We start from the raw sequence: 13672 nt of genomic DNA, 5'->3' as shown, positions 1-13672 counted from the left end.
AAAATGCTTTGAAGTTACGAACATTTCTCATGTGCCTATTGGGATTCTCTGGCTTTCTACGTTATAGTGAATTGTCAAATATTCGTTTGTGTGACATCAAATGGAAAGATGCGTACATAGAAATAAAGATCAAAAAGTAAAACTGATGTGTATAGAAGAGGGAACATAATTGTCATTGCAAAAACTGGGAATGATTTGTGTCCGATTTCTTGGTTAAACAAGAATATTGTTTAATTACAGCTGAACATTACTTCAAGTGATTATCTGTTTACACGTATAAATTTTATGAAATCTTTAGGGGTGTACAAGTCTTGTAATACGTCAAAACCTTTGTCTTACACTAAAGCAAGAGAAATTTTGTTATCTGCATTAAGCAGTATTGGCCTTGATAGTTCTAAGTATTCGTTGCATAGTTTGCGGAGGGGGGGGTGCTACATGTACCGCCGCTTCCAACAATAATGTCCCCGATAGGCTTCTTAAAGTTCATGGTCGATGGTCTACTGATAAAGCAAAGGATGTGTACATTGAAGAGAGTATTCAGAAAAAGCTTTATGTGTCAATGAATCTGGGTTTGTAGAAAATATTACTAAACACTTTTGTTTGATTGCGATCTTGTAACGAACGCACCTAACCTAAACTAATAGTTGTTGTTTTTCAAATTAGTCAAGAAAAGATTTATTTTCGGAGGAGTTTACGAGGGAGAAAATAAATGAATTTCTTTTCGTTTTTGAGTTTCGTTTTACGGAAATGTCCGATCTATTCATAGTAATTTTTGCATGCACGAGTGATTTGGCGCTTACTATAAATAGTGTTTCAGGCGTGTTTTTGGTCATTGCGAAGTTCGTTACAAGATTTCAAGGACATACATTTTCCATCCCATCCCCGCCCTACAAACTATGCAACGCATTATATGTAATTATTATATACGTGTACAGTTATGTTTTCTTGTTGATGAAGGTGTCAATTAATATTGTGTTACATATTTCGCCATTAAAATATATGATTATTGATATATTTATAAATGCGATCTTGTAACGAACGCACCTAACCTAAACTAATTGTTGTTGTTTTTCAAATTAGTCAAGAAAAGATTTATTTTCGAAGGAGTTTACGATGGAGAAAATAAGTTGATAAGTTAAATCCTTGGTACAGTAAAAAATATTTAAATAAACAAAAACAAAATGCTGCAGTCCAAATTAAATAAAATCTTTACTGTTAGCGCTTTCAGCCATGTTGGCTCTTCAGACAGTTGGGTACATCCCACTAATTATTTTTAGAATCGGTAGGAGAAGAAAGTAGTGCAGAAAAAATTACAAGTTCCTTAAATTGCAGACTTGCATAAAAAAAATTGGGCAGGTGTACTGAACTGAGCCTCACACTTGTTGATAAGGAGTATCTTTCCTACCTAAAAAGCTTTGAAAATGTAATTTATCAAGAAGATCAGTCGAATTATTTTGTGTATTATAACGCCAGTGAGAATTCTGAAATTCCCCTACTTTCACTTTCATTTTTAGAGGTTCCCGCAGACAGACGCATTTTGCCGGAAAACGAATCTGACATGCCACCTCGAGATTTTAACCAAGGAAAGACAAGTTGATGTGCTTTGATTTGAGGGGTCACTCACTACCGAACGAAAATTAGGGACATCGCTATGAGAAGGAACGTTACCATTGTCGCCTATGGACAAACAATTAGTGGACTGTACCCAGATGAGTAAATTTGCATTGGTATAAAACTTGCTTTGAAACAAATGATTCTATATAGGATTATAAAGGCTTATAACTTTTTCATTCATAGTCCAAATTTCATGAATGATACATCAATGGACAGGAAATAATCAGTACTTTTTTATTTTACTACTTTCGGCGTATTTGTGAACTTCATTTTTTTGTCATTTCTGGAGAAACTAGGAATTCGAGGGTGAAAAGTGGTCATATTTTGTGCGGAAATACATAAATTTTTTAAAATAAGTGAAATTGACCCAATTAAGTGCATGATTATGATTTGACTCTATGTATTTAAAGATATGACGGTGATTAGAATGGTATAAATGTGTTAATAGGCTAATATTTGACTCAAAACTTGGGTGCAGTTTTGGCTAGATTGGAGCATTTTTTAAGGATATTACACATAGAACTGTAAATGCTGTAAAATCTTAATTAATTGTTGAATTTTCATGAAACTTGGCATGATGTCTCTACTTATGCTCTAGATTGAAAAACAGTGTGAAATATTTGTAAAATCCAAAAAATGCTTTTTCATATTGGGTACATCCCACTAATTATTTTTAGAATCGGTAGGAGAAGAAAGTAGTGCAGAAAAAATTACAAGTTCCTTAAATTGCAGACTTGCATAAAAAAAATTGGGCAGGTGTACTGAACTGAGCCTCACACTTGTTGATAAGGAGTATCTTTCCTACCTAAAAAGCTTTGAAAATGTAATTTATCAAGAAGATCAGTCGAATTATTTTGTGTATTATAACGCCAGTGAGAATTCTGAAATTCCCCTACTTTCACTTTCATTTTTAGAGGTTCCCGCAGACAGACGCATTTTGCCGGAAAACGAATCTGACATGCCACCTCGAGATTTTAACCAAGGAAAGACAAGTTGATGTGCTTTGATTTGAGGGGTCACTCACTACCGAACGAAAATTAGGGACATCGCTATGAGAAGGAACGTTACCATTGTCGCCTATGGAAAAACAATTAGTGGACTGTACCCATATTAGGAAGCCTATAAGTAAGTGAAAGATGTCATAAATCTTGAATTTATTTCAAAGTTGTTGTTTTCTATTATTTTTAATTGTTCAAATTTATGAAAAAAACAATTCTTTTATTGTTGATACACATTTTTAAACAAATTGATTCATAAATAAAGTGTCTACCCCCCCCCCCCCCCCCCCCCCGGAACAGTCAGCATGTATCACCCATTGTTTACACATGTATCATGTAGATTAAATGTATTGATTTATATAATTTATTTATTCGGAATCGTAAATGTATAATTTGATTAAAAAGCAATTATGTAGAAATACATGCTCCACTGTGGTTTATTTTCAATACACAAAACTTCACAAATGAGTTCGGGATCGGTATTCAATCGGGGTCAAGGTCGAAGTGAAAGTGGACTTAGCAGAAAGTTATCAAAACTGTTCAGGGCAGTGTTAAGCAGTATATAGGTGATGGGCATTTGTATTTTACACAGGAGGTAAGAGGTATACCTTAGTACAATATTTGTAAATAACAATTTAATGTTTTTGGAACATGTCGATGATCGGCACATCACATATGCATACTTGACATACATCATTTCAATTCAGATCAGTTGCGCGGTCAAGCTGGGTACAGTTGTCTGGGAGTTAAACGATGTGTGTGAACATGCTCATTAACTGATTTTTCTCGGATTATTTAGCAATTGCATTACATATATTTGTTGAATGTTCAATCATTGTCAGTAAAACATGATTTTTACCTATTCTGCTGAATTAACTTAATTACCAATGTAAACAGTGTGATTTCAGGTGGGAGCAAATTAATCATTTTTTAAATTAATTAATTTCGAGTAATGGGCATAAAAGGAATATGGTAAAATTGTACGTGTTGAATGTCTGTGTGTCTGTCTGTCTGCAAATGTGATGTTGTACCATTTGTTGTATTGATTTTTTTTTTAGGTTCATGGTGATTGGTACAGGAAAAATATGTATTGAGGTGCATGCAGATGGTGTTTAAAACTATTGGCCAGCAAATGCACACCCATTTGAATACATCTTGAAAAAGAACCAGCAAAATGTGACAGTCGACAAAATATGTAAGTTTAAGTTTTGTAAAAAAAAAATTCATTGAAGTGGGGGGATGGTGGGGGTGAGGAAATTTACATATTAAATAGGTGATCAGAATGTGAAAGTATTTAGCTTTAACTAATCTGTACATGCACTGCTATATACATTTTGCAGCTCATATAGATTTTCTTTTCTTATTTAAGATTTTCAAATTAATTAGATCTACATCTTTGTTTTGTAAATTATGCATCATTCAGATTACACGGATATAAGAATTGAAATTTCATGAATATTTGACAGTCAAAATTATGCGATTTGTCAGGAAATTCAAAATTTCGTCTCATTTTCCTACAAATTACAAAAAGGTTACCATGGAAACAAAACAACTTTATTGAACTATTTATTTAATCTGCAACACCACATATTTTTATTTTTTAAAGTAGATAATAGTATATAAGCACTGATTTTGTCTTAAATGAAAAGTACGGGAAAAGTAATGATACACATGTATTGAGCTATCCATTTTTATGATGTCATTGTGACATCATAGATGAGTAAATTTGCATTGGTATAAAACTTGCTTTGAAACAAATGATTCTATATAGGATTATAAAGGCTTATAACTTTTTCATTCATAGTCCAAATTTCATGAATGATACATCAATGGACAGGAAATAATCAGTACTTTTTTATTTTACTACTTTCGGCGTATTTGTGAACTTCATTTTTTTGTCATTTCTGGAGAAACTATGGAATTAGAGGGTGAAAAGTGGTCATATTTTGTGCGGAAATACATAAATTTTTTAAAATAAGTGAAATTGACCCAATTAAGTGCATGATTATGATTTGACTATATGTATTTAAAGATATGAAGGTGATTAGAATGGTATAAATGTGTTAATAGGCTAAAATTTGACTCAAAACTTGGGTGCAGTTTTGGCTAGATTGGAGCATTTTTTAAGGATATTACACATAGAACTGTAAATGCTGTAAAATCTTAATTAATTGTTGAATTTTCATGAAACTTGGCATGATGTCTCTACTTATGCTCTAGATTGAAAAACAGTGTGAAATATTTGTAAAATCAAAAAAATGCTTTTTCATATTGGGTACATCCCACTAATTATTTTTAGAATCGGTAGGAGAAGAAAGTAGTGCAGAAAAAATTACAAGTTCCTTAAATTGCAGACTTGCATAAAAAAAATTGGGCAGGTGTACTGAACTGAGCCTCACACTTGTTGATAAGGAGTATCTTTCCTACCAAAAAAGCTTTGAAAATGTAATTTATCAAGAAGATCAGCCGAATTATTTTGTGTATTATAACGCCAGTGAGAATTCTGAAATTCCCCTACTTTCACTTTCATTTTTAGAGGTTCCCGCAGACAGACGCATTTTGCCGGAAAACGAATCTGACATGCCACCTCGAGATTTTAACCAAGGAAAGACAAGTTGATGTGCTTTGATTTGAGGGGTCACTCACTACCGAACGAAAATTAGGGACATCGCTGTGGGAAGAAACGTTAACATTGTCGCCTATGGGAAAACAATTAGTGGACTGTACCCATATTAGGAAGCCTGTAAGTAAGTGAAAGATGTCATAAATCTTGAATTTATTTCAGAGTTGTTGTTTTCTATTATTTTCAATTGTTCAAATTTATGAAAAAAACAATTCTTATATTGTTGATACACATTTTTAAACAAATTGATTCATAAATAAAGTGTCTAGCCCCCCCCCCCCCCCCCCACCCCCCGGAACAGTCTACATGTATCACCCATTGTTTACACATGTATCATGTAGATTAAATGTATCGATTTACATAATTTGTTTATTCAGAATCGTAAATGTATAATTTAATTAAGAAGCAATTATGTACAAGTACATGCTCCACTGTGGTTTATTTTCAATACACAAAAATTCACAAATGAGTTCGGGATCGGTATTCAATCAGGGTCAAGGTCGAAGTGAAAGTAGACTTAGCAGAAAGTTATCAAAACTGTTCAGGGCAGTGTTAAGCAGTGTATAGGTGATGGGCATTTGTTTATTTTACACAGGAGGTAAGAGGTATACCGTAGTACAATATTTGTAAATAACAATTTAATGTTTTTGGAACATTCGATGATCGGCACGTCACATACATGACATACATCATTTCAGATCAATTGCGCGGTCAAGCTGGGTACAGTTGTCTGGGAGTTAAACGATGTGTGTGAACATGCACATTAACTGATTTTTCTCATATTTTTTTAGCAATTGCATTACATGTATTTGTTGAATGTTCAATTATTGTCAGTAAAACATGATTTTTACCTATTCTGCTGAATTAACTTAATTACCAATGTAAACAGTGTGATTTCAGGTGGGAGCAAATTAATCATTTTTTAAATTAATTAATTTCAAATAATGGGCATAGAAGGAATATGGTAAAATTGTACGTGTTGAATGTCTGTGTGTCTGTTTGTCTGCAAATGTGATATTGTTCCATTTATTGTATTGATTTTTTTTTTTAGGTTCATGGTGATTGGTACAGGAAAAACATGAGGTCCATGCAGATGGTGTTTAAAACTATTGGCCAGCAAATGCACACCAATTGGAATACATCTTGAAAAAGAACCATCAAAATGTGACAGTCGGCAAAATATGTAAGTTTTAAGTTTTCTAAAAAAAAGTTTTCATTGAAGTGGGGGGATGGGGTGGGGGTGAGGAAATTTACATATTGAATAGGTGATCAGAATGTGAAAGTATTTAGCTATAACTAATCTGTACATGCACTGCTATATACATTTTGCAGCTCATATAGATTTTCTTTTCTTATTTAAGATTTTCAAATTAATTAGATCTACATCTTTTGTAAATTATGCATTATTAAGATTACATGGATATAAGAATTGAATTCCATGAATATTTGACAGTCAAAATTATGCGATTTGTCAGGAAATTCAAAATTTTGTCTCATTTTCCTACAAATTACAAAATGGTTACCGTGGAAACAAAACAACTTTAGTGAACTATTTATTTAATCTGCAAAACCACATATTTTTATTTTTTAAAGTAAATAATAGTATATAAGCACTGATTTTGTCTTAAATGAAAAGTACGGGAAAAGTAATGATACACATGTATTGAGCTATCCATTATTATGATGTCATTGTGACGTCATAGATGAGTAAATTTGCATTGGTATAAAAATTGCTTTGAAACAAATGATTCTATATAGGATTATAAAGGCTTATAACTTTTTCATTCATAGTCCAAATTTCATGAATGATACTTCAATGGACAGGACATAATCAGTACTTTTTTATTTTACTACTTTCGGGGTATTTGTGATCTTCATTTTTTTTTTTGTCATTTCTGGAGAAACTATGGATTAGAGGGTGAAAAGTGGTCATATTTTGTGCGGAAATACATTAATTTTTTTAAATAAGTGAAATTGACCCAATTAAGTGCTTGATTATGATTTGACTATGTGTATTTAAAGATATGAAGGTGATTAAGAATAGTATAAATGTGTTAATAGGCTAAAATTTGACTCAAAACTTGGGTGCAGTTTTGGCTATTTGATTTGGGTGCAGTTTTGGCTAGTTTTTTAAGGATATTACACATAGAACTGTAAATGCTGTAAAATCTTAATTAATCGTTGAATTTTCATGAAACTTGGCATGATGTCTCTACTTATGCTCTAGATTGACAAACAGTGTGAAATATTGTAAAATCAAAAAAATGCTTTTTCATATTGGGTACATCCCACTAATTATTTTTAGAATCGGTAGGAGAAGAAAGTAGTGCAGAAAAAATTACAAGTTCCTTAAATTGCAGACTTGCATAAAAAAAATTGGGCAGGTGTACTGAACTGAGCCTCACACTTGTTGATAAGGAGTATCTTTCCTACCAAAAAAGCTTTGAAAATGTAATTTATCAAGAAGATCAGCCGAATTATTTTGTGTATTATAACGCCAGTGAGAATTCTGAAATTCCCCTACTTTCACTTTCATTTTTAGAGGTTCCCGCAGACAGATGCATTTTGCCGGAAAACGAATCTGGCATGCCACCTCGAGATTTTAACCAAGGAAGGACAAGTTGATGTGCTTTGATTTGAGGGGTCACTCACTACCGAACGAAAATTAGGGACATCGCTGTGAAAAGAAACGTTAACATTGTCGCCTATGGGAAAACAATTAGTGGACTGTACCCATATTAGGAAGCCTGTAAGTAAGTGAAAGATGTCATAAATCTTGAATTTATTTCAGAGTTGTTGTTTTCTATTATTTTCAATTGTTCAAATTTATGAAAAAAACAATTCTTATATTGTTGATACACATTTTTAAACAAATTGATTCATAAATAAAGTGTCTAGCCCCCCCCCCCCACCCCCCGGAACAGTCTACATGTATCACCCATTGTTTACACATGTATCATGTAGATTAAATGTATCGATTTACATAATTTGTTTATTCAGAATCGTAAATGTATAATTTAATTAAGAAGCAATTATGTACAAGTACATGCTCCACTGTGGTTTATTTTCAATACACAAAAATTCACAAATGAGTTCGGGATCGGTATTCAATCAGGGTCAAGGTCGAAGTGAAAGTAGACTTAGCAGAAAGTTATCAAAACTGTTCAGGGCAGTGTTAAGCAGTGTATAGGTGATGGGCATTTGTATTTTACACAGGAGGTAAGAGGTATACCGTAGTACAATATTTGTAAATAACAATTTAATGTTTTTGGAACATTCGATGATCGGCACGTCACATACATGACATACATCATTTCAGATCAATTGCGCGGTCAAGCTGGGTACAGTTGTCTGGGAGTTAAACGATGTGTGTGAACATGCACATTAACTGATTTTTCTCATATTTTTTTAGCAATTGCATTACATGTATTTGTTGAATGTTCAATTATTGTCAGTAAAACATGATTTTTACCTATTCTGCTGAATTAACTTAATTACCAATGTAAACAGTGTGATTTCAGGTGGGAGCAAATTAATCATTTTTTAAATTAATTAATTTCAAATAATGGGCATAGAAGGAATATGGTAAAATTGTACGTGTTGAATGTCTGTGTGTCTGTTTGTCTGCAAATGTGATATTGTTCCATTTATTGTATTGATTTTTTTTTTAGGTTCATGGTGATTGGTACAGGAAAAACATGAGGTCCATGCAGATGGTGTTTAAAACTATTGGCCAGCAAATGCACACCAATTGGAATACATCTTGAAAAAGAACCAGCAAAATGTGACAGTCGGCAAAATATGTAAGTTTTAAGTTTTCTAAAAAAAAGTTTTCATTGAAGTGGGGGGATGGGGTGGGGGTGAGGAAATTTACATATTGAATAGGTGATCAGAATGTGAAAGTATTTAGCTATAACTAATCTGTACATGCACTGCTATATACATTTTGCAGCTCATATAGATTTTCTTTTCTTATTTAAGATTTTCAAATTAATTAGATCTACATCTTTTGTAAATTATGCATTATTAAGATTACATGGATATAAGAATTGAATTTCATGAATATTTGACAGTCAAAATTATGCGATTTGTCAGGAAATTCAAAATTTTGTCTCATTTTCCTACAAATTACAAAATGGTTACCGTGGAAACAAAACAACTTTAGTGAACTATTTATTTAATCTGCAAAACCACATATTTTTATTTTTTAAAGTAAATAATAGTATATAAGCACTGATTTTGTCTTAAATGAAAAGTACGGGAAAAGTAATGATACACATGTATTGAGCTATCCATTATTATGATGTCATTGTGACGTCATAGATGAGTAAATTTGCATTGGTATAAAAATTGCTTTGAAACAAATGATTCTATATAGGATTATAAAGGCTTATAACTTTTTCATTCATAGTCCAAATTTCATGAATGATACTTCAATGGACAGGACATAATCAGTACTTTTTTATTTTACTACTTTCGGGGTATTTGTGATCTTCATTTTTTTTTTGTCATTTCTGGAGAAACTATGGATTAGAGGGTGAAAAGTGGTCATATTTTGTGCGGAAATACATTAATTTTTTTAAATAAGTGAAATTGACCCAATTAAGTGCTTGATTATGATTTGACTATGTGTATTTAAAGATATGAAGGTGATTAAGAATAGTATAAATGTGTTAATAGGCTAAAATTTGACTCAAAACTTGGGTGCAGTTTTGGCTAGATTGGAGCGTTTTTTAAGGATATTACACATAGAACTGTAAATGCTGTAAAATCTTAATTAATCGTTGAATTTTCATGAAACTTGGCATGATGTCTCTACTTATGCTCTAGATTGACAAACAGTGTGAAATATTGTAAAATCAAAAAAATGCTTTTTCATATTGGGTACATCCCACTAATTATTTTTAGAATCGGTAGGAGAAGAAAGTAGTGCAGAAAAAATTACAAGTTCCTTAAATTGCAGACTTGCATAAAAAAAATTGGGCAGGTGTACTGAACTGAGCCTCACACTTGTTGATAAGGAGTATCTTTCCTACCAAAAAAGCTTTGAAAATGTAATTTATCAAGAAGATCAGGAATTATTTTGTGTATTATAACGCCAGTGAGAATTCTGAAATTCCCCTACTTTCACTTTCATTTTTAGAGGTTCCCGCAGACAGATGCATTTTGCCGGAAAACGAATCTGGCATGCCACCTCGAGATTTTAACCAAGGAAGGACAAGTTGATGTGCTTTGATTTGAGGGGTCACTCACTACCGAACGAAAATTAGGGACATCGCTGTGAAAAGAAACGTTAACATTGTCGCCTATGGGAAAACAATTAGTGGACTGTACCCATATTAGGAAGCCTGTAAGTAAGTGAAAGATGTCATAAATCTTGAATTTATTTCAGAGTTGTTGTTTTCTATTATTTTCAATTGTTCAAATTTATGAAAAAAACAATTCTTATATTGTTGATACACATTTTTAAACAAATTGATTCATAAATAAAGTGTCTAGCCCCCCCCCCCCACCCCCCGGAACAGTCTACATGTATCACCCATTGTTTACACATGTATCATGTAGATTAAATGTATCGATTTACATAATTTGTTTATTCAGAATCGTAAATGTATAATTTAATTAAGAAGCAATTATGTACAAGTACATGCTCCACTGTGGTTTATTTTCAATACACAAAAATTCACAAATGAGTTCGGGATCGGTATTCAATCAGGGTCAAGGTCGAAGTGAAAGTAGACTTAGCAGAAAGTTATCAAAACTGTTCAGGGCAGTGTTAAGCAGTGTATAGGTGATGGGCATTTGTATTTTACACAGGAGGTAAGAGGTATACCGTAGTACAATATTTGTAAATAACAATTTAATGTTTTTGGAACATTCGATGATCGGCACGTCACATACATGACATACATCATTTCAGATCAATTGCGCGGTCAAGCTGGGTACAGTTGTCTGGGAGTTAAACGATGTGTGTGAACATGCACATTAACTGATTTTTCTCATATTTTTTTAGCAATTGCATTACATGTATTTGTTGAATGTTCAATTATTGTCAGTAAAACATGATTTTTACCTATTCTGCTGAATTAACTTAATTACCAATGTAAACAGTGTGATTTCAGGTGGGAGCAAATTAATCATTTTTTAAATTAATTAATTTCAAATAATGGGCATAGAAGGAATATGGTAAAATTGTACGTGTTGAATGTCTGTGTGTCTGTTTGTCTGCAAATGTGATATTGTTCCATTTATTGTATTGATTTTTTTTTTTAGGTTCATGGTGATTGGTACAGGAAAAACATGAGGTCCATGCAGATGGTGTTTAAAACTATTGGCCAGCAAATGCACACCAATTGGAATACATCTTGAAAAAGAACCAGCAAAATGTGACAGTCGGCAAAATATGTAAGTTTTAAGTTTTCTAAAAAAAAGTTTTCATTGAAGTGGGGGGATGGGGTGGGGGTGAGGAAATTTACATATTGAATAGGTGATCAGAATGTGAAAGTATTTAGCTATAACTAATCTGTACATGCACTGCTATATACATTTTGCAGCTCATATAGATTTTCTTTTCTTATTTAAGATTTTCAAATTAATTAGATCTACATCTTTTGTAAATTATGCATTATTAAGATTACATGGATATAAGAATTGAATTCCATGAATATTTGACAGTCAAAATTATGCGATTTGTCAGGAAATTCAAAATTTTGTCTCATTTTCCTACAAATTACAAAATGGTTACCGTGGAAACAAAACAACTTTAGTGAACTATTTATTTAATCTGCAAAACCACATATTTTTATTTTTTAAAGTAAATAATAGTATATAAGCACTGATTTTGTCTTAAATGAAAAGTACGGGAAAAGTAATGATACACATGTATTGAGCTATCCATTATTATGATGTCATTGTGACGTCATAGATGAGTAAATTTGCATTGGTATAAAAATTGCTTTGAAACAAATGATTCTATATAGGATTATAAAGGCTTATAACTTTTTCATTCATAGTCCAAATTTCATGAATGATACTTCAATGGACAGGACATAATCAGTACTTTTTTATTTTACTACTTTCGGGGTATTTGTGATCTTCATTTTTTTTTTGTCATTTCTGGAGAAACTATGGATTAGAGGGTGAAAAGTGGTCATATTTTGTGCGGAAATACATTAATTTTTTTAAATAAGTGAAATTGACCCAATTAAGTGCTTGATTATGATTTGACTATGTGTATTTAAAGATATGAAGGTGATTAAGAATAGTATAAATGTGTTAATAGGCTAAAATTTGACTCAAAACTTGGGTGCAGTTTTGGCTAGATTGGAGCGTTTTTTAAGGATATTACACATAGAACTGTAAATGCTGTAAAATCTTAATTAATCGTTGAATTTTCATGAAACTTGGCATGATGTCTCTACTTATGCTCTAGATTGACAAACAGTGTGAAATATTGTAAAATCAAAAAAATGCTTTTTCATATTGGGTACATCCCACTAATTATTTTTAGAATCGGTAGGAGAAGAAAGTAGTGCAGAAAAAATTACAAGTTCCTTAAATTGCAGACTTGCATAAAAAAAATTGGGCAGGTGTACTGAACTGAGCCTCACACTTGTTGATAAGGAGTATCTTTCCTACCAAAAAAGCTTTGAAAATGTAATTTATCAAGAAGATCAGCCGAATTATTTTGTGTATTATAACGCCAGTGAGAATTCTGAAATTCCCCTACTTTCACTTTCATTTTTAGAGGTTCCCGCAGACAGATGCATTTTGCCGGAAAACGAATCTGGCATGCCACCTCGAGATTTTAACCAAGGAAGGACAAGTTGATGTGCTTTGATTTGAGGGGTCATTCACTACCGAACGAAAATTAGGGACATCGCTGTGAAAAGAAACGTTAACATTGTCGCCTATGGGAAAACAATTAGTGGACTGTACCCATTTAACTTACTTTTGTATTTAATATATACTTATTTAAACAGGAGTACATGTTAAAAAATGTTTTGACAGTTACTGAGTAAAATGAGATTTTTATTTTCTTTCTTCGTTTACTTATGTTCATTACATCTAGCGCTTATAATTAAATCCGCTTACGATACATCAATGAATTATTTAACGTTTAATTTGCATCATCTTATTTATAAAATAAACTATACATAATTAATTATCTTTTTTAAATAAATCGTTGATGTTTTTTTTTAAGCAGTGGTATGTCCAGGCGGTAAAACCTCGAAAATTACACTTTTTTGAACAAGTGTAACTGAGGAAAAAAAACTATATTTTATATATATGAGCAAATGTCATACAAAAATGCCGTTAATTCACTCATGCGGTTTTACAATATTATACCGTAAAATTTGCAATTTTAGCCCCATTCTGTAAGTTATATGAAATTTAATAGTAATTTTTATATGAAATTTTCAAACAATTTATGAAT

General features: G+C 32.1%; 1 long non-coding RNA gene across 6 annotated transcripts; it reads left to right on the top strand.

Annotated features, from left to right (window-relative positions):
• The first annotated feature begins 4862 nt into the window (after nt 1–4862).
• Nucleotides 4863–11634, top strand: LOC134272923 (uncharacterized). Of its 6 annotated transcripts, none has more exons than XR_009993348.1 (6): nt 4863–5359; nt 6287–6418; nt 7778–7988; nt 8907–9038; nt 10379–10585; nt 11509–11634. It is a non-coding gene; the product is annotated as an uncharacterized LOC134272923 (long non-coding RNA). The 6 variants fall into 6 exon arrangements; XR_009993335.1 differs by having other exon boundaries at nt 10379–10589; XR_009993332.1 differs by lacking the exon at nt 10379–10585 and having other exon boundaries at nt 4863–5355.
• The last annotated feature ends 2038 nt before the right edge of the window (nt 11635–13672 follow it).

This window comes from Saccostrea cucullata, unplaced genomic scaffold, assembly GCF_032062105.1.
Source record: "Saccostrea cucullata isolate Sc308-1 unplaced genomic scaffold, CSIRO_AGI_Scuc_v1 ctg1167, whole genome shotgun sequence".
Taxonomy (NCBI): Eukaryota; Metazoa; Mollusca; class Bivalvia; order Ostreida; family Ostreidae; genus Saccostrea; species Saccostrea cuccullata.
Note: the sequence above shows the minus strand (reverse complement) of the source record. Positions and strands in the feature narration are given on the sequence as shown.